This window comes from Leptonotus elevatus, chromosome 13, assembly GCF_054856555.1.
Source record: "Leptonotus elevatus isolate MCC_2025b chromosome 13, RoL_Lele_1.0, whole genome shotgun sequence".
NCBI lineage: Eukaryota > Metazoa > Chordata > Actinopteri > Syngnathiformes > Syngnathidae > Leptonotus > Leptonotus elevatus.
This window is the reverse complement of record NC_141251.1, coordinates 4536994-4561410: the sequence shown is the minus strand read 5'-3', so window position 1 is coordinate 4561410 and position 24417 is coordinate 4536994. Positions and strand designations below refer to the sequence as shown.

At 38.3% G+C, this 24417-nt stretch overlaps 2 protein-coding genes across 2 annotated transcripts in view; one reads left to right on the top strand and one right to left on the bottom strand.

The window, feature by feature from the left end:
* LOC147163546 (receptor-type tyrosine-protein phosphatase epsilon-like) overlaps positions 1-14974 on the bottom strand; it is a 59131-nt gene extending 44157 nt beyond the window's left edge. Inside the window, exon 1 of the mRNA XM_086093892.1 lies at positions 14584-14974. The gene's annotated coding sequence lies outside the window, so the exon portion shown is untranslated. The remainder of the gene's footprint in view (positions 1-14583) is intronic.
* insyn2ab (inhibitory synaptic factor 2Ab) overlaps positions 14522-24417 on the top strand; it is a 46081-nt gene continuing 36185 nt past the window's right edge. Inside the window, exons 1-4 of the mRNA XM_086093894.1 lie at positions 14522-14632; positions 15995-16099; positions 20233-20397; positions 21242-21345. The gene's annotated coding sequence lies outside the window, so the exon portion shown is untranslated. The remainder of the gene's footprint in view (positions 14633-15994; positions 16100-20232; positions 20398-21241; positions 21346-24417) is intronic.

The following is a 24417-nucleotide window of genomic DNA, read 5'->3' as shown; positions in this document are numbered from 1 at the left end:
ATTGAACCCACAACCCCTGGGTTGCAAGACGACCACTCTACCACCTTCACGTTACATTATAAATCACATTTTTCTTTTGTAATGTGAACAATTACATAAAAAAAGAGATCAGATTTAACAAAACATTCGAACTAGGCATCATGCACTACAGTGTGAATGCAGTCCTAGTTTGTACTTTGTGTGAAGCTCCATACAAGTTTGCTCTCCTTAAATAAAGTGCTCAAGCAAACCTGACAAACGGGATTAATAATATGGAGGCTGTGTAATTATCCCACACACAGATGCTGAATCACCATTAAATTGTGTGTGGCCTAATTTAAAAGTTGAGTCAGGGATATGACACTGAAAAAAATTAAAACACTGGTCATGCAAAAAGCAATGTAATTGGATCAAGCAGATATAATGCGAAAATTATTAGTTCATGAAATTACAGCCTGTAATGAGATAGAATAGGCATTATCTCACGCTAATGTATGCCAGTCAAAGTCTAATTACACATATATGTATGTCAGCATATCATTGGCATGTCAAAGTTGTATCAGCAGTACAATTATAATTTAACACGCAGAGATATGGGTTGAAAGGAAAACTGGAGGAAGGAGGACACACATTGTCACAGAGGACAGATTGTTGGCAAATTACAAAAACATATTTATCTTTGGCTTAATTAAATTTTTGGTTACCATTGAATCGTGCGGAACATAACGTGAGGAGAAATTGACAGGCGGCAGGCACCCTAAGGACACCCCACACAGTGTGAGCCGAGCAGTCATGGGGTAAAAAGTGGCCAGCAATAAATGAAGATGAGTTCGGGATTTTGGATAAATCACTAAGGATCAGCCCATTATATGAGCTATTGCATTATAAACCCTCATCAGCATAACAGGGATTTCCGGGCAAGACTACAGTCTCTCGGGAGAAAGGAAAAATTCAGTTTTTAATACCTCTGTGCGATGCTGCTGTCACTTATCTGCTTGGGCAAATAACGGCCTTTTCATTCACGAGCTTAACGCTAGTTTTATCTTTGAACGTGCGAAAGAGAGTCATCCTTTAAGGGGGTATTATGGATATTTTGTGTAATAAAAAAATGACAATGTGTAACGCTGCCTGTGTTGAAGAGACTACAGAGAATTATCAGCAGCTCTTCTCAGACATTGAGTGGGTTTTAGCCTACTGTACGTCGGCGGTGAGGTGCTTCCAACTCTGTCGTTTGAAGTTGCAGCAGGCACGGGGGGAAAAAAAGCTCACACTCTCAATACCAAACGGTAAAGGCTCATTTGCGGCAAGTGATGCAGTGTAAGTTCAGCTTGTGAGGGTAAATCCTTATCTGGTTCGCGTTTCCACCGTGGGACATGTTGGCCAGATGGCGATAGCTGAAGAAGAGTGTGACAAAGTAAACAAAGGCGAACACTGGAGGACATCCAGCATTTTGTGTTCTCTCTTCTTGGCATGTTGTTGTTCATTACCAGACGACGACAAGCTTTTTGTGAGGGAAATGTGTTTTGTTTTGGCTGACCAATCAGTGGACTGCAGCACGTCTACCGCCATCCTTTGGCTGAGTCAACCGTTGTAGATCAATATTCTGGTACTGGTGTGTGCTTTGCCTGAGGGTTAGGATGATAGCATTCACATTGGACCAAACCAAGCAAAAAAGCAAAGCAATCGGGCCAGGGGCATATTATTGTCAAAGTCACTGTTGTGTAGAAAATATATCTTCACAAAAAGCTTGTTTTCTCCTTATTTTTTAAATTTTTGCTTGATGTCATTACTAAAGAACGGAATAAGGTAGAAACATGTTTTTTTTCTAATAAAAGAATGGAATCCAATCTTTCATATGGTATCCACAATGTTAATGTAGTCATAGCACACAATATTGTGTTCGCTTTGAAAAATGAGTGAAAATGCTCGAAATCGGCTGGCACTGTAGGGTAGGGGTTGTTTTTTCGATAGGTTTCCCCTGTCCAGTAAGTATTTATCACCCAAAACATGAAATATTTAAGTTTGTCATTAAGTGAAGAGTGTGAATTTGAGAAAACTCTCCTATTTACGGAGCTAACTAAAGTCCTTAAAATCCTTTTTGAGGATTATTATTTAACAAGTGAGTCATCTCAGCACTTGCTGGAATTGAAAAGAACATTAATCAACATTTAATGTAGTGTACCATTTCGACTGCTTTTTTATTATAACTATCACAAGCGTGGTCGAGATAAAAAGTGTCACTTGTGTCACTCTCCACTTTTTCTGACTGCAGTGCTTTAATAGTGTCAGTTATGCTCCACCTTTGTCACCGTGAAAAAGGTAAAAACCTTCTGTAGTTTTGAAACATACAATTTGTTGATTTTAAACTCGCTTTCTCCGTTTCCTCAGTCTTTGGCTATTAAAAAGCCCTCGTCAAGATAAAATCGGGACTGCATAACATGAGAAATGTTCTGTATTACTGCATTGCGCAGCTGTTCTTTTTTCTGGACTTTGGTTAGGATTAAGGGAACATATGTGCTTAATATTAAGTGGCCCAAAATAAAGTTCTTAGCACTTTTTGCGGGGAAACACGTTCACTGCCTAACACTTCCAGATACTTTAAGTGATGCCAAAACTTCATCTGCTAAAGGATGCATAGCCATCTCGCTCTAAAAAACTCTTAGTTCACCTCGTTTGATTGGATTGTCCATGTATATTTCAGGACTAAAATATGTTGCTTTTCTTTTCTTTCTTTTTTGCATCTTTTGTAGCTATCTTACACAAACAGGCAAAGGACAAAAAGGTCATTCTAAATCAATAAACCGATCAATACTAGCAGTTAAAGAAGTTGCAATGCATTCACTGTATAAGTCATTTGGATGTCAATTTGATTACATTGGAATTCCAATGAGTTATTGAATGGGATGGGGGGAAAACATGTTTTGTGCTGACCATTAAGATGATGAAGAATAGTATTGCTGTTAAAGGGATTGATGCACACTGCTCAGCGGATATTTTCAAAACATGTAAGCACTGCAGAGGAAGTGCCTCCCCCTTCCGACTCACCCCTTCCTTTCCCGTCAGCCTCTATATGTGTTTTATTGATCAACGCGCTGTTACTTGGATGGCTAGTCAGACTTGGCTGTCATTGCCTTGGCCAGCCAGTCAAACAACACAAGGCAAATAGAGGGTGGCTTTGTTCACTTATTATTAATTAAAATAGAATCCAACAAAACGTAATTAGCAAGCTCACCCCTTTTTGCTCTTCAATCTCCGCTTGGATGAGGATGTCCTAGTGAGGAGTGGCTGCATAATAAGAATGGAGGACTGTTCTACCTGAATATTTTAAAGTAACCGCTTTGGAGCAGTGATAGAGAGAGCACTTGCAGTGTGGTAAAATGAGAACGGCAATTAAATATTGGTCGGGTGCCTTTGAGAGGAAATAGATGTGTTGCCAGAACAACATTACATTCAAGTCATGTTGCTTTAGAGTTAGTTATAAATCATCAAATAAAACAAATAATCCTGTAATGGCATTTTATGGGCACTGCTGAAATTTGTAATAAGAAAAATAAACATGTAAGAAATTGAATCTGAAAATAGGAAATAACACTCCTTTTTAGCTCAGTCTGCTAGCAATTTTTTCTGTGTATTTAATGCTAATTATTAAAAAAGGGATGCAACAATGCCATACCAGTACTATCAATACCGCTGATACTATGCATCTTTACTAGTGCCCGACAGATTCATCGGTCGGCCGAGATTTTTGCCCTTTGCAAAATGATCATGATCGGCCAAAGCTTTGCCAAATAAACGCTATTATAATCATAATTTCGCATAAAACAGTAAATACTGTTGAGGGAGTCACACAGAATGATGTCACACCGTCCACTATATGAAACTCTGACTCCATTCAGTCAAATACCCATTTTGTCCTGAAACAGCGATGTGATATCCAAGTGCTCGCATGACCGTGCGCGAACATGAATATTTACAACAACGATGGATAATCTAGTTACATTTGTGCCGAATACGATACTCATTTTATAGCAATCTTCTGTTCCTCCACTACCGCCATCAGCAAAGTGAAGATTGAAAACAGTGTATTACCGCATGTTCTTAAATCCACAGCGTTTAACAGACGAAAGGTCAACTATCAGCATATGCGTGTTATTTTGCCAGTAACTTTCCCACTCATTATGTTGCTTGAATACAGCACACATCTACTGTCTGACCTAAATCTAACTTTTGTATTAGATATCTGCCAATTCGACAACAACATAAATTGGCAGATCAGATCAATTTCTTTCTTCCAGTCTGATTTCCTCATAATTCGCAAAATGCCGTGTATACGCACCCACAACAGTCCAAACCATAAACAAATAAATAAAAAAAGCACAAACATTACATACACACTAAAAAGACATCAGCTTGTAAATCATTTTGCACATTTAGCATGGTCTAAATATGGCACATCAGCGATAACTACCAATTGCACCACTTGGAGATTGCAACGAAGGTGTGGTGGCATAAATATGTTCACATACCCAGATGGAACTTTTATCGCTCTCACGTCTCGCTCAAAGGCTCGTTGGAATGCCCTCCGAAGAAAGCGTGACGTGATACTAATTCCTTGCAACTGATAGAAAACCTGTTCCTCTGAGCGACATCAAGTCATTTCAGTGTGTTGGTAGGCAGTGTAAGGATAAGAGAAAGCACGAATGCACAATACTGAGCTCTTTTAGAAAAATAAAATAAAAAATAAAAAGGATAAGAGAAAGCATCAGGACTAAGTGACGCACAACGAGACCAACCGCAGCCATTCAGATGTGGCGTGAAGATACAGCAGGGGGGCTTTATTGAGCCACTGACAGGTAAAGAGATCACAGCCGAGTGAAAGTGCAGAGGTAGATACGGTTCTAACAGGCTCCTCAGAAAGAGGAATAGGACTAGCAGAGCTTGGGATGAAAAAGAACTTGCTGCTCCATTGTGAGCGCTTCAGCTGAATTGTGATGCACAAAAGGGAAAACAAAGAGCATTTGGCTTTTTCTGTGAACAAACAGTCACCGCCTGACGCCCCGAGCAGAATGTCTGGTAATGGCAGGAGAATCGTTTCCTATTCCATCTCGGCAGAGGGTATAATCACATGATGCAAAACATCTTTGTATGTTGACGTTTCTCTGTGTGTGCCTTTGTAGTAGGACATTATGGGTGGTTACATATTGTGGAACGTTTATACTATACTTATTCTAGAAAGCTATACCTGCACTGACAAGGAGTAGAATACACTGTATCTATAGAACTAGAACTAAATGGGACTTGCAGTCACAAAATAATATGCAACGCTGTCTTTAAACTGTCAGCGCGTCTTGATTGATACGCGAGTTATTATATTTGTTCCCATACTCCTGTGAGAAAATGACTTTGTATGGATCCTGTGAATAATCTCTACCAGAGATGACAGTTAAAATGTATTATGGCATACACCAAGGGTCAATTATAAGTTCCCTATTGCTTCAGCTGTCACTTTCCCTGCATCATATTCCTGCGACAAGAGACTTATTGCAATAAAAGTTCATCTTTAGGTGAACTTTTTTTTTTCCAGTTTCAAACGATAGCTCAAATCCAATCAAATCTGTTTGCTCGTATTCTGCCAGCAGCACATTCAGTCCATTAATCAATAGGGCTGGGCTGACACACAACGACTATTGAGATGTTTATGTTTTTCAATATAACCGCAACATTAAGCCTAATGTTTTCTTTAATCGCAACATTTTATGGACACGGTACATTTATCATCAGAGGGTATTTTTTACAAATGTTACGTGTTACTACAAACCAAATGTAAAGCTGGTAAAGCATGTTATGCTGAGAGCCAAAAAGCACAGGGACGCCTACATTTCAGCTGTGCTAGAAGCAAAAAGAAAACTTTCATAAAGTCAAAAATGTGTTAGCAAGACAAAGAATTAAGATTCAAGTAAACAAAGGACGCTTGCTCAACGAGTGATTGTATAATTCAGCTATTCACAGATGTGTCTTTAGTTTATAGCAAAAGTCCTCAATTAAAAAATAATAGCGGTCCATATACCCTATTTTCTACCTGCAGCCTCTTCAAGGTGACTTTTGGCAACAGGGAGGGCACAATAAGGACTGGTCGCCAATTATCGATACATACAGACAAACACCCATTAACACCTATGGACAATTTAGAGTTTTTAGTTAACCTGAGAAGCATTTTTGACAAAAGGGCAGCCAATGTAAAAAACAAACAAACAAGAAAAGGAAAACAAAAAAATGTCCAGGTTTTACGCAAGACCCAGGGTCTATAATAGTATGTAGAGTATATTTATTGTGTTTTACCATAATACTTAACTATCTAATTTCATATGTGCTTGTACCTAAATAGCAAAGTAGCCTCTGTCACTGAAAAGCATGGGTACTGAGAGTAAATGGGGCAATCAATCATTGCTAACAGCCTCTCAAAATATCCACACTGTCCTTATTTTCGCACAATTTCCTCTTCTTTGTGGCCATTTACTTCTTCCATGTTCGTGTATATTGTCTGTGGAGCCTCAAAACCCAATACAGGGTCGCAGTGAGCTACTTAATCGCTTGTTGTGCGGTGAAGAGGTTGCATACTGTAATTTTACTGGAACCCTTTTACTGTATTCTTGTTTTTGAGCTCTACATTACACGTTTATCTTCTCACACTGAAGATGCACTGAATGAACTATTTCTTGAGTTGTTCCACACAGTAATACTTAGAAGAAATTGCCTTGGTCTTTATTTATATATTCATTCATCCATTTTTCCGAACCGCTTATTTACTACCTAAATGACCAGAAAAGTATTTGCAGGTTAAAATAAGACTACAGTACAACCCCATTCCAAAGGTCATAGTGGTTAATCACAAGCATTCGTCAAAATCTAATAAGCCTTGTTCCAGATCTGGATCAGAGCCTGTCCATTGAGGGATCTCTGGTCCAAGGTATTAACAGTCTATAAAACCGAACGTGAAACTATGCCAACTTAAATGTACTGTAATTAATTTATAGCTAGATAACGGCAGAGTTTTAAAAGTATTTTGTACAATGTAAGACTGCCTGTAAGTTGCCGGGTTCAGCAAAAGGACAGGAGGTAGGCAATAATGGGCATGTTTACAAAAGTAAATAAGTAATAAAGAAGCTGCGCGCATCCAGGGGTCTATACTCCCTCCAATCAGTATTCACACCCAGTAATCCGCAAGCTGCAAGGATCATTTTGAATCAGTGGACAGTAATGCACCAAAATGTACGAACACACCTCATCACGCTCTCCCCCTCCCCATAAAGGCATCAGGAGTCAGAGTGAAGATGGCTCGGCTCGGTGCTGCAATTGCTAGGTGAGGTAAACACTGTTTGGGTCGCAGGCGGCATGTGAAATCAGGATACATGATTGTTGAAGCAGAGGCAAATTAGTATTGTACAAAGCACAGAGCTGCTGTACAAACAATCCAAAGGTATCAGATGCGAAAAGGACTCCATAAAAACAGCACTTGCAGACAAAACTCAACACAAATTGTGAATTCTTATCCTTTGTCTTTCATTACAGAAACTATGCATCATTGTCAAGAAGGTTTATATGGCTATTGCGGCAATATTGAGGGTTAAACTGGGAAATTTTGTGCAAATGACGCTGGAAGTGGAAACTTTCACAGTAAGCCCTGCCAAAGTATTGCTTGTGGGAGCACAGTTCAACTCAGAAGGCTGCTCGTTTGTCTGCACCTGCTGGTTCATACAGTAAGAACCTTCATCCATATGCTTCTCACTATAAACCTCCGCAATTCGTTTTCCAGAACCAGATGCTGATTGGAACTTTGCATACATTTGATTGAATGCGTTGCTAATTTGCTGAATGTACATACATCTGGCTAAAGCAGGAACTGCGCAATTTATGGAGTTAAAATGAGGGATAGACCGACTATGGGCCGGGCCAATTATAAGAGCTGGATTTGTTTTTTTTATGGCAATATTTTCCCTTTTTGTGAAAATGAATATCGGCTCCCTTAACTAATAATAATCTGTATTCGTATCAATCCTGAAATAACTATATCGGTCTATCTCTAATTAAAATGCATACCTTTGACACAAATATAGTAATATTCCATACAAAAAGCAATGCATTTATTAGAAAACTTAATTTTTGGGCTTAATCAAAACATTAAAATTAATATTGAAATACCTTAGCCATAATTTTATTTTTACAATACATTGTGCGTTCTTCATTAGAAGTACAATTTTTGACTTATCTCATGGGAACATTTTCTCCACACTAATTAATCCCTATAAAGTGTAAACTGTGGGGGTAAACTATGAAAACAGCAAAATAAAGTAAAACCGGACACCAAAAGACCGCATTTTGGCTGACCTGGCTGTATGTGACCAGCCACAGCCAGCACATGAGATCAAATATGGCGTTATGATATTTCAGCAGAGACTTGCTCGGCCCAGGTTTTTAATAATGGCCGACTATTAGCTGCAGAGTGCTGGAGCGCTGTACATTTCCCTCGAGACTGTATCGACCCTAAACACCGACTTATTCTACTCCCTGACCGTTTAATCCTCAGCGCTTACTTGCATTTCATAATATGATGTAATAATTTATTGATTCAACAAAAAAAAGGAAGCAGATGTTTGCATCTAATCCGGTTAGTCATAATTATTGCGTTGCAGTATTTGCGCAATAACAAAAATCTCTCATTTAAGGCACAGCATAAACTCACACAGCATTTGGATTGTACTAAATTGATACTTGGTATTTTGATCAAGGTTTGCCACACCAACGTATCAAAAATTTCCAACACTTTTCACCGAATGTCATAATTAATTGAAGTGATTATTCAGAGCAACAGAAGCTTTAAATGTATGCACCCTCTGTGGAAGCAGAGTGGGTTATTATGAATTCTCTGTTGCAATTTTATTGTCGGAGTTACTATTAACTTGGACCAACTTGTGCATCTGAATGGAGTTCCATGAGATTACTTTTCTTACTCGACTCTCTGTTGTTTATCTGATACCAAGCAGTGTTTCCCACACCATGTTGTTCATAGTTGTTTCAAGAAAATTTATTAAAAATATATTTTAAAAATAAAACGTGTCGCGACAGGATATACCGCATGTAACGTTAGTTCACCGTCACTCATTTGTGGATCGTGAGGCTAGAGGAGACGTAGTAACAGGACTGAAACCCACCTCCCGTCCAACCCGCCTCCCATCCCCACTGTCGGAGTCCACCCACCCAAAGTCAATTTTAAATCTGTGGGAAACATTGCCAAGATAGTTGTGTAACAAACAACAACTGAAGCTTGTTGACTAAAAGTACTTATATTGGGCTTGTGTTTACAATTTAACACAGTTCCATGGTGAAATCAGTTTGCTTTAGGTTCTCAAATTAGGGTACGTATACAAGTTCATAAAATGACTCTTATATTCAGTAGGCAATTGAAGTTGTGTCCTAAAAACCCAGAATTTCCCCCATACCAGAATGGTTTGACCCAACTTGCCATATGCTACCTAGAATCACCTATCAATCACTTGAAAACTTTAATTTAAAATTTATTTAATTATTTATTTTTGAAAACAGAGGTTTACTACAGTATGATCCCAAAAGATGACACTGACACAAAGTATGACAATGACATGAATACAAAAAATATACCTAAGACTTTAGTCTTTCATTTGGTATACATTTTGTTTATATATGATGTATTGATTCCAAGAAATAGATAAAAGTACAAAAAGTGATACAACTAGCTCCGGTCTCCCCTACTGCTTAACCTAGAGCGAGTCAAGTTTTTCTTTGATGAGCACCAAGTGGGCTGCCGCCTTTTGGTCATCTGCTCTTCCGCCTCGCTCATCGTGAGTTGAGTGTGTTTGCTTCAGCCGGCTGCTTGTTTCTTCTAACAGAAGCACAACACAGAGGGTGGAAAATAAAAATGTCTCGGTAGCCTAGACAGAGCTGCCAAACGATAGAAATTCACTTCCTGAATAATTTAGGTTAATTGTCATATTTTCACAATTCTGTCAGTGACATTACAGTGGGGCTACACGCGGGACTGTGTTATACAGTATATATATTCTGTATATTTGTTTATCTCTCTCACTAAATCAACCCGTTTTAATGTGACCCGTGATTTTCCTTTTTTTAAATAGCCATAACAATTAGTGGTACGAGGTGGCATTTGGTGATTTCCATTAGCAGCTTTTCTTAACAGCTTGGCATATTTTGTAAGACAAACAAAGCAACAGTTCATTCTGTGCATGATGCATGGACAGATCACCAAAGACAAAGAAAAAACACTTCTTCACAGAGCAATCAAGTGCCATTTCCGAAGCCAACGCTGCTATATAGCTAATCTGTGCGTGGAACAACACTGTTACCTTGCACTACACAGCTATTGGCTAATTTAACCATAATCTCCCCCCCCCTTGTTTTTTGTTTGGGGGGGGGGGGGTCAGCAGTCTCACTTCAAAGTGTCTGTACTGATTGATATTTTACATTTATTTTATTTTTTTCAAGATGATTTCATTTGCACAAGGCACTTTGTACCAGTGCCTGAGGGCAGAATGAGAAAACGGTGATTTATGTCATGGCTGCAGCTGGTTAATATTTTGAGTGTTGGATGACTTTGCTTAAAATAGCACATCATAGTAACATCTATTAATATTGAAATATTAAATAAAGTACTGTTGTCTAATGGAATACTAGGTTGAGCATGAAGGTTTTTGGAATTCACCATAATTTAATTGAGCATATGGCCATTTCTCTACACTTGACATGGAGACAGATGTGCTTGACAGCTGATCATTTTGGTATCTATAATAACATTTTGGAAAATAACGATTTGGACATCCAAAAGCACGTGGGACTTCAATGTCATCCAAAAAACAATCACACGGCCAATGCACACCTTCTAACTAAATGTGCATCTGCTTTCATTTTTGCTGAATGGTTTTCCAAAATAGGCTTGCCACACTTTGAAGAGCAGTAAGTGTCTCCTATTCAATACTTTCAGTGTGAAATTCACACTTTTGCTTCAAGCCTTCCTGGTCTAAACAATTAAGAAAATAATAGAAATAAAAAAAGACTGACCAAAACAGCTGAAATTTATCTTGCAGCTTTACCAATGTTTAAATATATGCAAAACCAATTTGAATCAAGACCACATGAATAGATTTAGTTATTAGTGTCGACGGGCAAGACACAACAATCCTCAAAGAATGATTTACTACTTGAATTGTAAGACCTTGATATCAATTAAAAGACAGGAAATTTGGCATGCAATCATCCATCAACGTCTAAATGCTCGGGTCATTTTTCTAACATCCCTATTGAATCATTTTTCAAGTACTTTATTATATTTGAGAAAAAAAAAACAATACAGAGATCATAAATTCTGCTTGTGAGCATTTATCAAATTAGTGAAGAGATTTGCTGAAAGCTACAAATGAAGTGCTTCAATTAAAAAGGCGTCTACATTAAATACAGTACAATCTCATGATGGATGGATGGATGGGATGGATGGCCTTATATATCCACAAGGGAGATTACCAGTTCCAGTAGTCCTCACAATGAAAAGAACACAAAAACAACACAAGCTAAGACTTCAACATCGACTTTAACCCCCCCCCCCCCCCCCCCCTCTCTCCGAAATGTCAAGTCACTGCAATTGCACTCATCAGCTAGGTTTGACTGAATTACTCTCAAATAGAGCCATTTGGTTTTCTTTGGCTGTTTCAGTACATACCTGTCTCCGAGAGACGGCTCGAGGGGATTTTTAAATCTGTCTACTGTTCCATGTTGACCATTAAAGGAAAGGCTAAACAGCCATAAGTTTGGGGGGAAAAAACAATGAAGGAAAGGAAAGCCATTATAAGAAAGAGGGTCATCCGTCCAGGTTGTCCAAACTAAAATAAGGTTAATAGCTTAAGTGTTTGGAGCTCCGGGAGAGGAAAAAGTGACCTGCCACCAAGTGTCAGGGGGCAGTCTACAGTCTAATGTAATTTCCTGCTTACTGATCACCATAGGATGGGGTTCATTTAAAGAGAACGAGCAAAACATCCGGAGTCGGGGTTGGCAACCGAGCCATAGGTGCTGCCCTCCCCCTCCCCCCTTTTTTTATTGATCATCTTTTTATACAGTCATGTTTGCCTTGTTATTTGCGTTTATTTTTAGCATAAGCTTAACCTATTAGAACAAAAAGAAAAACTGTATGATTTAGGTCAAGCGATTCAATTTTTTTTTAATCGTAAGTAATCGCATGACTGCAATAGTTAACTCATGATTAATCACAAATTTTATATCTGTACAATAAAATTTGTTTTCTAAGTTTTCATACTCTTGTTAAAATAAAAGTGGGGTAAAAAAATTAAACTAATAGAAATATGGCTGATACAGTAATTTCATAATAATTCATCAAATTTAGTAGTTCAAATTTACAGTACTGTAAAAAAATTAGTGCAATATTGATTTGTGTTCAGGTCATTTTTTCCCACTAGATGACATAATTGCATTTGTATGACAGCTCAATGCATTTTTATTTTCATATTAAGAGCTATCTAATCTTTTAAACATGAAGCAACTTTTCTTTAATTCTGTAAATTTTTCAAATTGTAAAATACAACATAACTCCAGTCTCCACACTTATATGCATTATTATTAAATTTATTACTGCACAATTTTGGTGTGGACTTGTCTGCGGCGTTGCGACTGGAATTCCCCCAGTACAGGGTTTCCAAGTCAGGGCCGGTCATTAATCGTGCGTTAAATTTTTTTGGGGGCATTAAAGGAACTTAAAACTAACTCAAAATGAACGCACTAATTTTGATTCCCCTAGTATAATTATAATAAATCTGATGTGTTGTTTGTAAAACTGATTAATTTATTGCTTATGTTGTTAAAAAAAAAGAAGATATATATATATATATATATATATATATATATATATATATATATATATATGGGGAGAGGAATTGTTGAAAAATAATCGCGAATTACAATCCCAAAGGGAACCAAAAACATCAACAACAATAACATTTAGATAATTTTTCAAAATCATGAACAAATAATTCAGACTCATTTACACACCTATTGGAGTTTTCACTGAATCTAACATTCATTGTGTTTGGAAAACATTCAAATTCCCCATCTCTAAACTGTAATGCAGACGTGCTAACCACTCTTGTATTGGTAATCGGTATTTAATAATTGTATTGGTCATATTTACCCATTTCTTGTTCAATGGTTAATATTATTATTTTCTTGTCAGTCATCATTGGTGCTGTGATAAAAAATAAAATAAAATAAAAAGCAAAACACTTATGCAGTTAATGCTTATGATGCAGATTTCCGGGAAATTTTGGTTTAACTCCAAATTGTGGATTTGACTTTGACCGTGGGTTCCACTTCATAAATTCCTTTGACTCAATGATACATTGTTGTGCTAATCATCCTTTGATGTTTATTCAAGGACATCAGTATATATAAAAAAAAAGCATAGTAAGTCGTTACATCACCATAACGACAACGAAAAAATTGGATGGTAAAACATTTGTAGACCTCCCCCCATAAATTTCAAACAGGTTAATTAGACCTGGAAGACTGTTCCAACTCACAAAATATTTTAACTACCAGTGAAGGGGTATTAACAAAGCACCACTGCTGCTGCTCCTCTGTTATGTGATGATATGTTTTGCAAGAAGAAGACGACAACTTGCATGATATACATGTCTGAAAAGAACAATTAGCAGGGCACATTCTCCGTAGACTCAATGGAAGGCTGCTTTTCACTGACACTGCAGTACACGTGAGGAGGTGGAAAAGAAAGAAGAAACTCTTGTTTCTAAGTTATGGGATTTTTTTTCTTTCTTTTTCCTTTTTACAAGTGAAGCAGCCACCGTGAAGAGCGATGCCGCCAAAGTGTGACCGATATAAAAGAAGATGAACTACGTCAAGCTGACAGGGAAACATCATTTGAAATAGTGCAGTGAGTTTATTGGTCTCCACCAAGCAGCAAGATATAGTATTGGCTCAAACAAAAAGCCATGCCTCAAGCGTGTCACCACTTTAACAAAGAAGTGCCTCGTTTCACGTCGATGCCAAGCCACTTAACACGGGCATCATTATGGCATCTGTAAAGATGCAGTTTTTGGCCATTCTGATTGCAAGTACAGGCAAGTATGGCGAACGGCTCCTATTGGGGAGTTAAGTTACATTGTGCTTGAAAGTTCAAACAAAAACGTGATTCATAACATGAATACAATTTGTTTAAGTGAGGTACCGTACAGACAACACAAGTACAATAGACAAGAATACCACCCTTTACTAATAAGCTTGACATTTTGTATCTAGTTATGCCATTTTATTTCTAACATTTATTAAATGTATATTTTTAAATGACTACACTTTACATTTTACATTTTTACAACTCAACTGGGTATTTTAGGTTAAAATTAAAATAAAGAACAATCAGCTATTGATAATCATTTAAAACAAACAAATAAATAAATTAATTAAAAGACAAAATGGCGAGCGGCGACGCCTCTCACCTAAAAGCAACTTTTAGCAAAGGGAAGTGTTTCAACTTACTTGAACATTCGGTTCCGCTAACAGCAGGCTGAAGCCGGGTGATATGATGGTGAGCTCCTCTTCATTTTTAATCCTCTTTAAATCCACAACCCACGGAGTCTCTAGAACCGTCGTCCTGGTCCAAAACGATGCAAAGCCGCGTTAGCTGTACTACGGTTAATAAACGGTTCATTTATCTAGCAAATGCCAATTAGCCTGAACAGGTGCTAGCCATGGCAACAGGTATACCGATTTGCTTAAATTCACACAATACAGTGCTCACATGAATAACGTAGTGAGAATGTAAAAAATAAATAAAACGTTTTAGTGCCTTTAAATTTACCGCAAACATTCATGATATTGTTTTAATTCTTCTTGGTCTAGTCTACACGTTTTTAAACGCTAACTAACAAAGTCATGACTTCCTGTTTTTACTGTGGCACGTCAAAGTAAAACAGGATGTTGGCACTGATGTTCGCAGTTTCTTTTTTTTTCTTAATACTTTCAACGGAATTGTAAGCATTCATTCTTATTTGTTTTAAACATTTTGTGAGGAAATCATGTCTAATGACCTGAGTACCTACCTATTAGTTTTTGGCTTCAAACGTTTCACCTGCTTCAAAATGTCACTGTGTGTTTTGTTGGGTAGGTTTTCTCATGCTTGTCAGGTTAAAAAAAAAATAGGTTAAAATGTATATATATATATATATTTATTTATATATATATATATATATATATATATATATTTATTTATTAATTATTTTATTTTTTTAACCAGGGTACATGCGCCTAGCCGGGGGGGTATAAGTATGCCCACACCTGCTGTGCGCCTCTCACCGTGGGCAACTCCAGAGTGGAAGAGAGTCAAGCTGTGGGTAGCAGAACTTATCTGCCTCACACACCAGCTCAGGCTCCTTCCCTGCTAGAGAGGTGACATTAAATGTCCCCACAGCTAGCTTCAGTAGCCGGGGGTCGGACCCAGTTCACTGCGCACCTATCCCCTTTGGCCCCTCCCACAGGTGGTGAGCCCATGAAAAGAGGGACCCACGTTGCCTTTTTAGGCTGTGCCCGACCGGGCCCCATATAGACGCTCGCCTTCGAGCCCCGCCTCCAGGCCTGGCTACAGAGGGAGGCCCCGGTGACCCGCGTCCGGGCAAGGAAAACCACAATCCAAAATTGACGTTCATCATTGGGGTCTTTTTGAGCCATGCTTTGTCTGGTCCCTCACCTTAACCATAGACAACATATTATCTTCTGACTGTTGAAAATGGCTCAATGAGTCAAGTATCCCTTTAAAGGATTCCTCTTAGAGTTTTTGACTGGGTCTGAAAATTTATGAATGTGCTCTAAACTTTGTTTCTGCAAATTATGCAGTAAGACAAAAGGACGCTTCAAGACCATTTATGCTTCTTCTTCTTTTTTTTGCATATAGCTAAGGACTATTTTAATGGCCTCGCCAGTGTGAGATATCTACCACTCTGCACAATCTCGTCATTGTTCCTTAGCAACCACGTTCCCCTCAACGCTTGTCTTCCAGGTAAGAGCATTTCTGGTCGGCAGCAATCTATCTTCATCTGCATGCGCAATGATCACCTCCTCATCTCGGGAAAGGTATTTAACTGTCACCAACTGCGATTGCTTTTAAAGAATGCCTCAGGGTGCGCCGTGTGGAGCACTTGTAAAATATCTTGTAAAAATCATATGTTGTGAAATCAATGATGTCTAAAGTCTTCAATTACCCATCATTAGATCGCTAGAATGATGCATGCGCAAAGCTTCCTCAAGCATGCTTTGTTAATTGCCGCATACAAATTTGGTTATTCCGCCGTGTTTAGTTTCTCTCAGTACCTGTACGCACAAAATACACTCACACTCACAGATAGTATGTAACTTTGTTACACAAATTCTCCTTTTCAAATGTCTCTGGTGTGTCTAATTAGATTACCCACCCGACCACAAATATATATTTTTTTATGTATTCCCATCTCTTGATCAAGTGTACAAACACGCATGATACATAGGCGGTTTGTGTAAACAATACATCTTCTACAGTGGATTTACCAACTTAGCCCGGGATGTGTGACTTAGAGCAGTAATTACCTCCATCTAATTAGCGATAGATCTTAAGCTCGGCCTACGGCGTCCATCTTTAGGAATACAGTGGATCTGCCAAACGCTGGTTGACTTCCAAGTTGTTTTTATTCCAAAATTGAGAGAGAGAAAAACACATAGCAAATGTTGCACAAATGTATGTGTTTAAGAATCACATTGTTGCCTATAAAAAACATTTTGATAATATTTTAACTTTCGTGAATATCATACAAGACTAGGGATAGACCGATTATCGGCCGGGCTGATTATTGGTGTCGACATTTGGCATTTTGATAAATGTCGACATCGGCCTTTTTACGAATCTGAAGGCCAATAAAGCTGGTATCTCACTGAGCGGTGAATGCTTGCGAATCTAGCAAATTTAGGGTTTTCATCAGGATTTGTGGGATTCTTCACAGACCGTTTTTTACTTGTTGCAAAGACATTTTGAACACGTTCAGACAATTTTTGACTGTCTGCGAAGATCTTTTGAAACATTTTACGAACACTGTTGAAAACCCAAAATTAGCTACATTTGCATGCATTTGTCGCTCAGTGAGATACAGGGAACTTTTAATTTTCACAAAAGATTGTGATGACACTGGAAACTCCCTACACATTTTTTTTTTAAATTAAACATTTTGTTAAAATTAAGAAATTATGTAGAATTTTTGGAAAACATTATCTACAGTAGAAAGCCTTTAGGTAGTCTTTTATTTGCTTAGTTTTTAATTTAGTTTAACACATGGTGATGACCCGGGAAGCTCCCTGTAATTTTTTTTTATCAGTTTTAAACAAAGCTTTCTATTTCTTATATATTTACAATGAAAAGAAAAACCTTCAAAGTGTTGAAAAAAAAGAAAAGTTGCTAAATGGATTTTCAACAAAGTTAATTTTTAAAATTTAGACGCTAAAACGTTCTCTTTTACTGCAAATGAATATCGGCTTGAAATATCGGTTATCTGCCTCCTTGACTATTAATAATCGTATTCGTATCGGCCTCGAAAAAAGCATGTCAGGCTATCACTATACAAGACTAAAGTAAAACTACTCATCAATGAAAGACTGACAGACGGCAATGGAGACGGAACAAATATTCAATACTGTCGCCTAGCTGTGTTTTATAACAGTTGCGCTATGGTTATTGTCACATCCATAAAATTGTACGACTGACTTTAGAGCCTCTGCTGCATATATTTTCTTTGACTTCTTTTCAACCAAATTGTGCCCTTTATCAAAGTCGTGATTGCTAAGATCCGCATGCATTCTGCTGAGTCGCAAGAGCTGAGAGACAAACTTCTTTGCGTTTGTGTATAAGGCAAACTAATAGGTAGGGCCTCCGCTGTGACAAACATACCACAAGGAGAAAGATTCTATCAAGTAGTCAATGGGAATTGCACTCAGAAACAGAGCTGTGTGTGTGTGTGTGTGTCCAGTCTGCGCAGAGAGCAGCAGTGAGTCTTCCAAGAGCACATATAGTGTGTGTGTAAGTGTGTGTGTGCGTAAAGCCCACGCATGAGTAAGCACTTCCACAATAGCCGCCGACAGATCTGGCAGCTTCCCTCAATGATGCCAGGCTGCATCTTCATCTCGAGGGGTGCATGAATTCAGACACACTATTTGCCCAGTCCTTCTGAAGTCGTCAATACAATCTGCCGTGATTCACATGAGACGCCGACGAATAACCTACCGCCGCACGAGTTTGCATGTTCCTCGCTTATCTGCGTTTTTTGCGCTTGCGCTGCAGGACGATCCCAATGAGACAGAGGCAAGACAAGTGGAAGGGAGAGAGGGAATTGAAAAGGAGGAAGAAATGGCAAAGGTGCTAATGGAAGTGCTTTCAGCCCAGCAGCGGGCTCATACAATCACGCATGACACACTACTCAGGCCCGTATGGTCTTCTCCATTCAAGTAATGCGTATTGCCATTTCTGTGAATCACTGACTGTAAATGGTTAAAAAAAAAAAAAAAAAATCTGTGATGTGTACTTGAAAATAGCCTGATGCACGGCATATCTTCACGCCTGACTTACTGCAGGTTATCGTGTGAAAACGTCATTGTTGTTCCCATGGAGATATGCCATGATGTTCTGCTTTTGATTCGCAGCATACTGTATGTTCATCAATACATACAGTAGACATGCAATGTTAAACATAAATAGTTAAAATGGGCAAAAAACGACAAAAAGGGTCTAGTATGCAAGTGTATACAACATGGGATTGTGTAAGTCTCAACAAGCCAGATCTATGAAACGCAGTTAAGCCAGCAACATTTAGGTAGCTAACACGGGCGGATTGACGCTAACTTTATGATTATGAAGTAAACATTTTTAACTGGGCTATATCATTCGAACATACTGCAGAGTCGTTCGAATGTCTTGATAAAGTCGTTTGAACGTGTTGATGAGGTCGTTTGAACGTACTGCAAAGTCGTGCGAATGTCTTGATAAAGTCGTTTGAGCCTCTCAAAGCTGTTCGAGCATCTCTAGGAAGCCGTTAGAGTTCGGGGTTTACTGTCATGGTGTAATATCATTTCAGTGCTGGTGTTTCTCGTCGCATGTAAAATTATTGCTAGTTTTGCTATTAAATTATTGCAACTTGGGGACAACCTTAGTCACAAAGGTAGTGCAGTCAATGCTGTGTATATTATACAATAATCAATCTGTAACAACTCATTCACACCCAGCCATTTTCACTGAAGCAACCCCCTTTGCTCCCAGCTGTTTTACTGAATTTTGACTGATTTTTTTTTAATTGCCATAGAATATTGTGTTCTATTGCTATAAAAACATGGAACCTACCTAAAGAAAGATTAGAGTCTCTTCTTTCATCAGGAAAAAAAAGTACATTTAGTATATTTCTATCTGTTTCCGTTTTGCAGCAATTATCATTAGAATATAGCTAAGTTTCATCATTATTCACAAATCTGTTTAAAACAGTGGCGAAAACAGCTTGTTGCAATATGGCCCTGGTTGATCTCTTAAACTCTGCTGCCACCTGCTGGCAGTTTTTGTAATAACTACCATTCTTCAAGCGTCCCTCATCAGTTCAGAGGCTGCATCAAAGCCTTCTGTATGTTCTAGCATTTAAAAAAAAAAACATAAAAAATTTATAAATATGTTTTTGGGACCATGGTAATATTTAAAATAGAACGTATTTATATGTTTTTGGGAGCAAACGAGTTGAGCAGTTAGTGGTACATTTTTACGAAAAGGCAAAATCAGTTATGTTGAAAATCTGAATGTGTGTAGCCCACTTTGGTGGGAGATAGTTTTTAGATGTATTGTTCTTAATTTGATATCCAGACTAATAGTCAAGGAATTGATGTTTCTGTTTGATTGGCCTATTCTAAGCAAATTTGCAGCACGGACGAAAATGCGGTTGCTTTAGAAGTGTCTTGCACGGCAGGGTTTATTCCACTATTTGAAACCACAGCAGCCAATATGAAGATTCACATGAAGTGCACCCCGCTGACTCCGGTTTGAGTGGCATGTTAATTCCATTCGATATTTACATATACTCAACCTGCGGCTGACAAGCTTGTAGACGGCGTGGCATATCTTTGATCCTTCATTTCCAGAAGATGCTGCATCATGGTTTCGCCACCGAAAGTCCCAGCAAGTCATTCGTCTGCTCCACTGCATCCCAGCCGGATGCCACCACTGCTGAAATATGAGCTCAGATGGGAAAGTGGATGAGCAGCGATGGCATGTTCTCGCACGCGGAAACTGCATGTACACATTTGGTGAGTCACAGGAAGAAGACTTCTCATATTATTCATGGCACAGTGACGTGACATTACCATTATTAAATCTTCCCTCTTGAATATCGTACAAAACTCATCTCGAAGAACTCTTTATAGCTTAATTACGCTGTCTGCTCCTGTCGAGCATCTTTGTTTTGATAAGCTAAATGAGTGGATGCCTGATCTGATTCATCGTACGGGCTGCAATTCAAACGAGCGCTCAGCTCGATGTTGTGTTTGAAAGGAAACAAGCACATGAGGCTTAACTGGGCTCAGCGATGATTCTCTCGAGGTAAAAAGTTTCAACAAGTGTAGGCCGCGCTCTCAGATTGTGTTTACACCGTAATGATTGCAAAAATTGCAATCTTTAGAGAGACACCAAGCAAGAGCGAATGTGTAAATCAAACAACTGTCAGTCAAGTTATCAGTCCACTTTTGCTGGTTAGGTGAGGGTGCAATTCTACGGCTGGATGGACACAAGCCGTGAATAAATATCAACATTTGTTTTTGTGGTCTTATCTGCAGCAATTAAAATTAGATTTGTGATTCTCTAATTGTGTGACACTGAGTGAACTGTGTTTGTACCAGTAACGGGGATCCTTGGTTTATGATATAACCCAAATTTGTGCACAAATTGGAACACGCTGTAGTCTATAATCAAACCACACTAGCTAATATTATAATACTTATTATTATTATTATAACTAATAATCAAACACACTAATTATTACGCCGGTAGCTGAGCGTGCCGCAGGACCGTGTATTCTCGCTGATATGCAAACAAGTTCATTTTGCCCAGTTCGCAACCTTGTCTATTAAACAATGTACCTGTCTTTGTCAACAGGTGGCGCACTTCGCGTTACGCTACATGCATGAGGCTACAAAAATACAGAACAAGAGAGTAGTTTGCGACGCAATACTGCAGTCATTCCAGTCTGTAATTATCAGGTAAGAAAGTATTGAATTACTATCTTCATACGAAGTCTTGATTTCGCAATGCTTCATGAGTTGTGTCATGTCTTATACGGACTGAAGCAAAAATGCCAGGCACTTATTGAGCTGCGCTAGCTGTAATGTACCATTTCCATTAACTCATTCACTCCCAGCCATTTTCACTGAAGCGAGCCCCTTCACTCCCGGTTGTTTTACTGGATTTTGACTGATTTTACAAGGCTCACAGGATATTGTGTTCTATTGCTATTAAAACATAGACAACAAAACATTAGAGTCTCTTCTTTCATCAGGAAAAAAAATTACATTTGTATTTGTTTAGGTTTTGCAGCAATTAGCATTAGAATATAGCTAAGTTTCATCATTATTCACAAATCTGTTTAGAACCGTTGGGGGAAAGAGCTTTTTGCAACCAATAACTCTGGTTGATCTCTTATACTCTGCTGCCACCTGCTGGCCGTTTTTGTAATAACTACCATTTCTTCAACCGTTCTCTGCAGTTGAGAGGCTGCAGCAAAGCCTTCTGTATGCTGTAGCATAAAAAAAACATTTAAAAATACGTATATAAATACGTCTTTGGGACACTTAAAACATTTAAATAGAACGTTTTTGGGAGCAAATGAGTTTAGATGTGCCTTTCGAATTTTGGGCATTTGAACAGCGGCTGGTGTAAGGATGTAATGCAGTCATGAAGCAATGTTTTTTTGAGTGTGTGTGTGTGGGGCGGGGGGGGGGGGTAGAATGTGCCAATAACTACTCACAAAAAGTTTATATATTTTGGTGCCCAAGTAAAATTTTCCCATGACAAATTATGAACCAGAACCTTTACAAGTGAACTTGATTTGACCTTTTGAATACATATGTCCAACTGTGCACTCTAACAGTGAACTGAAGTGAAAAATTCATAACATGTGTATGATCCATACATATTTTCAAGGAAGTCCACTTGTAAGCCATTCTCTTCCAGTCTGTCTGTATCTTGCTTGCAAGATGCAGAGGACACTCTGTGGCACTCGAAACTCAGTGGCTACTTCCCTCAGAGAACATCCATTTTTGAAGCCTCCCAATGCCGAGTCACCGTAACATCAAACATCTCCTTTTTTGCCTTTCAGCAAGTTGTGCAAAAAGTATTAAAAAGCTTAGAGAAGGTCAACTTCAGTTCACCTGCAAAGCTCACATTTTGTTTTGTTTATAATGAGCATTGGTTGAATTCATTAAAGTATTTAGGTATAGAACACGACATTCATCTGAGGATTTGTGTGGGAAATGTAATGTTCTTCTTTATGAGCCTTTGTATATTTGTGCCTGTCAACAGAACATGCTTCACCCAACTGAGCTTGACCTTAATTCTCATTTTTTGCATTGAGGTATTTCACCTTAACTGTGTGTGTTTATTATTTTATTAACCAGCTTCCGGATTTGTTACTAGCTTGTGTTTTCCCCCTTGAGGGAAGGAGCTCACTTCAAATAATTAAATACAAACGCCTTTTTTCCCTTCGTCTCCCCAAATTTGAAAGGCTTCTTCCTTGAACCACACTAGATCGCCTCCCCCCCGTCCGTCTTCGATAAAACTCATCTTTTGTCTAACTCTGCCGTTGTTAAAACAAGCAGGCCGTGCGATTTCTAACGATTAAAAAAATATATATACGACCACCATGGCTACTGTTTGACAGCTTGTACGCTAATCGTTCCATCATTCTCTTTCGTGTGAGCACTCTCTGAGGCTGCAGTAACTGCTAACTCTTTGCCCAAATTGAATCCAAACTGTATTAAACATGAAAGAGTGTGCTTGCACATTTCTTGCCATTCATTTCTGTTGATCCAAGGAGAATCCACCCAGTGTCAGATTAGCCGGGCTTGAACGCGGCCTCGCGAGCACTGGGTACACAGTGCATAAGTAAACATGATTATCAGACTGCAGTTTACACAGGAAAGTCTTCATAGTTAAGGAGACAGTTTTCAGTGGAGGATAGAGAGCAGGCTGCCAGATTGTCATCCCCAGATTACAGGACAAATGACTGATTTTCCAACAGCATCGTGTGCGTAGTTACCCAACGGAATAGTCCGCAGCCAAAAGGGAAATGCTGTGTTATGTAACAACCTACATTACTTGATTATTTGTTCCGTGTTTAATTATCAGCGCTTTATAACAGCTTGACAAATTAGCATTTACTTTAACAGCCAATTTTCCACGGCCATTAATAGTGATGGATTGTGCTGATTTTAATGGGTTCTCGCTGGGGTAAAACTGCCCCAAGAGTCTAATAGGGCAGATTTTATTGCATTAACACTTGATTTAACCTATTAGAAAGAGAAATATAATTGAATATTGTCTCATGGAGGAACAACAGACACAACATTCGGTATACTCCAGCACAAGACAAAAAAAAAAAAAGATCCAAATTAAGTAAAAAAAAATTCTCCAGAAAAAAATAAAAGAGTACAATTTACATTGTGTGGTTTGCCCCTTCTTGTGTATCGGATAACCAAAATACAGATAATATTTATCTGTATTTATTTATTTGTTATATATATATATATATATTTATTTATTTATTTATTTATGGTTTGTGTGTGTGTGTGTATGAAAAGTACTTTAATAGGTTACAAAAATGTGTTTAAAGCATGTCAATGGAGCTATTAAAAAAAAATTTGTCCTGCTATAGTACAGATTTTCACCTGTTCCAGATGTGTCTGGTATGCCATAATTACTGGTTTACCGCCAACATCATGCCTGGTCGAAGACACGGCAGGAAACTTAATCAATAAATGTGCAACATCGATTCTGATGCCTCCGTATCAACACGTGTATTGTAAAGCAATAATATATATTTTTGTAGCACACCCCTAATGATCAATACATTAAAAATTGTCCAGGTTGTAACCCCAAAGTTAGCTATTTTCGACGTTGGCTCACTTGCAACATTAATGATTAAAAGCAATGTAGAAAATGGATGGATGGTTTAAAAGTGTGATTGATATCTGCATAAACGTGTAACTCTCGCTTGAATCTTTGAAACTGTCTAACCAGGCCATTAATACATAAACATTAGACAGTATGTCGTCTTT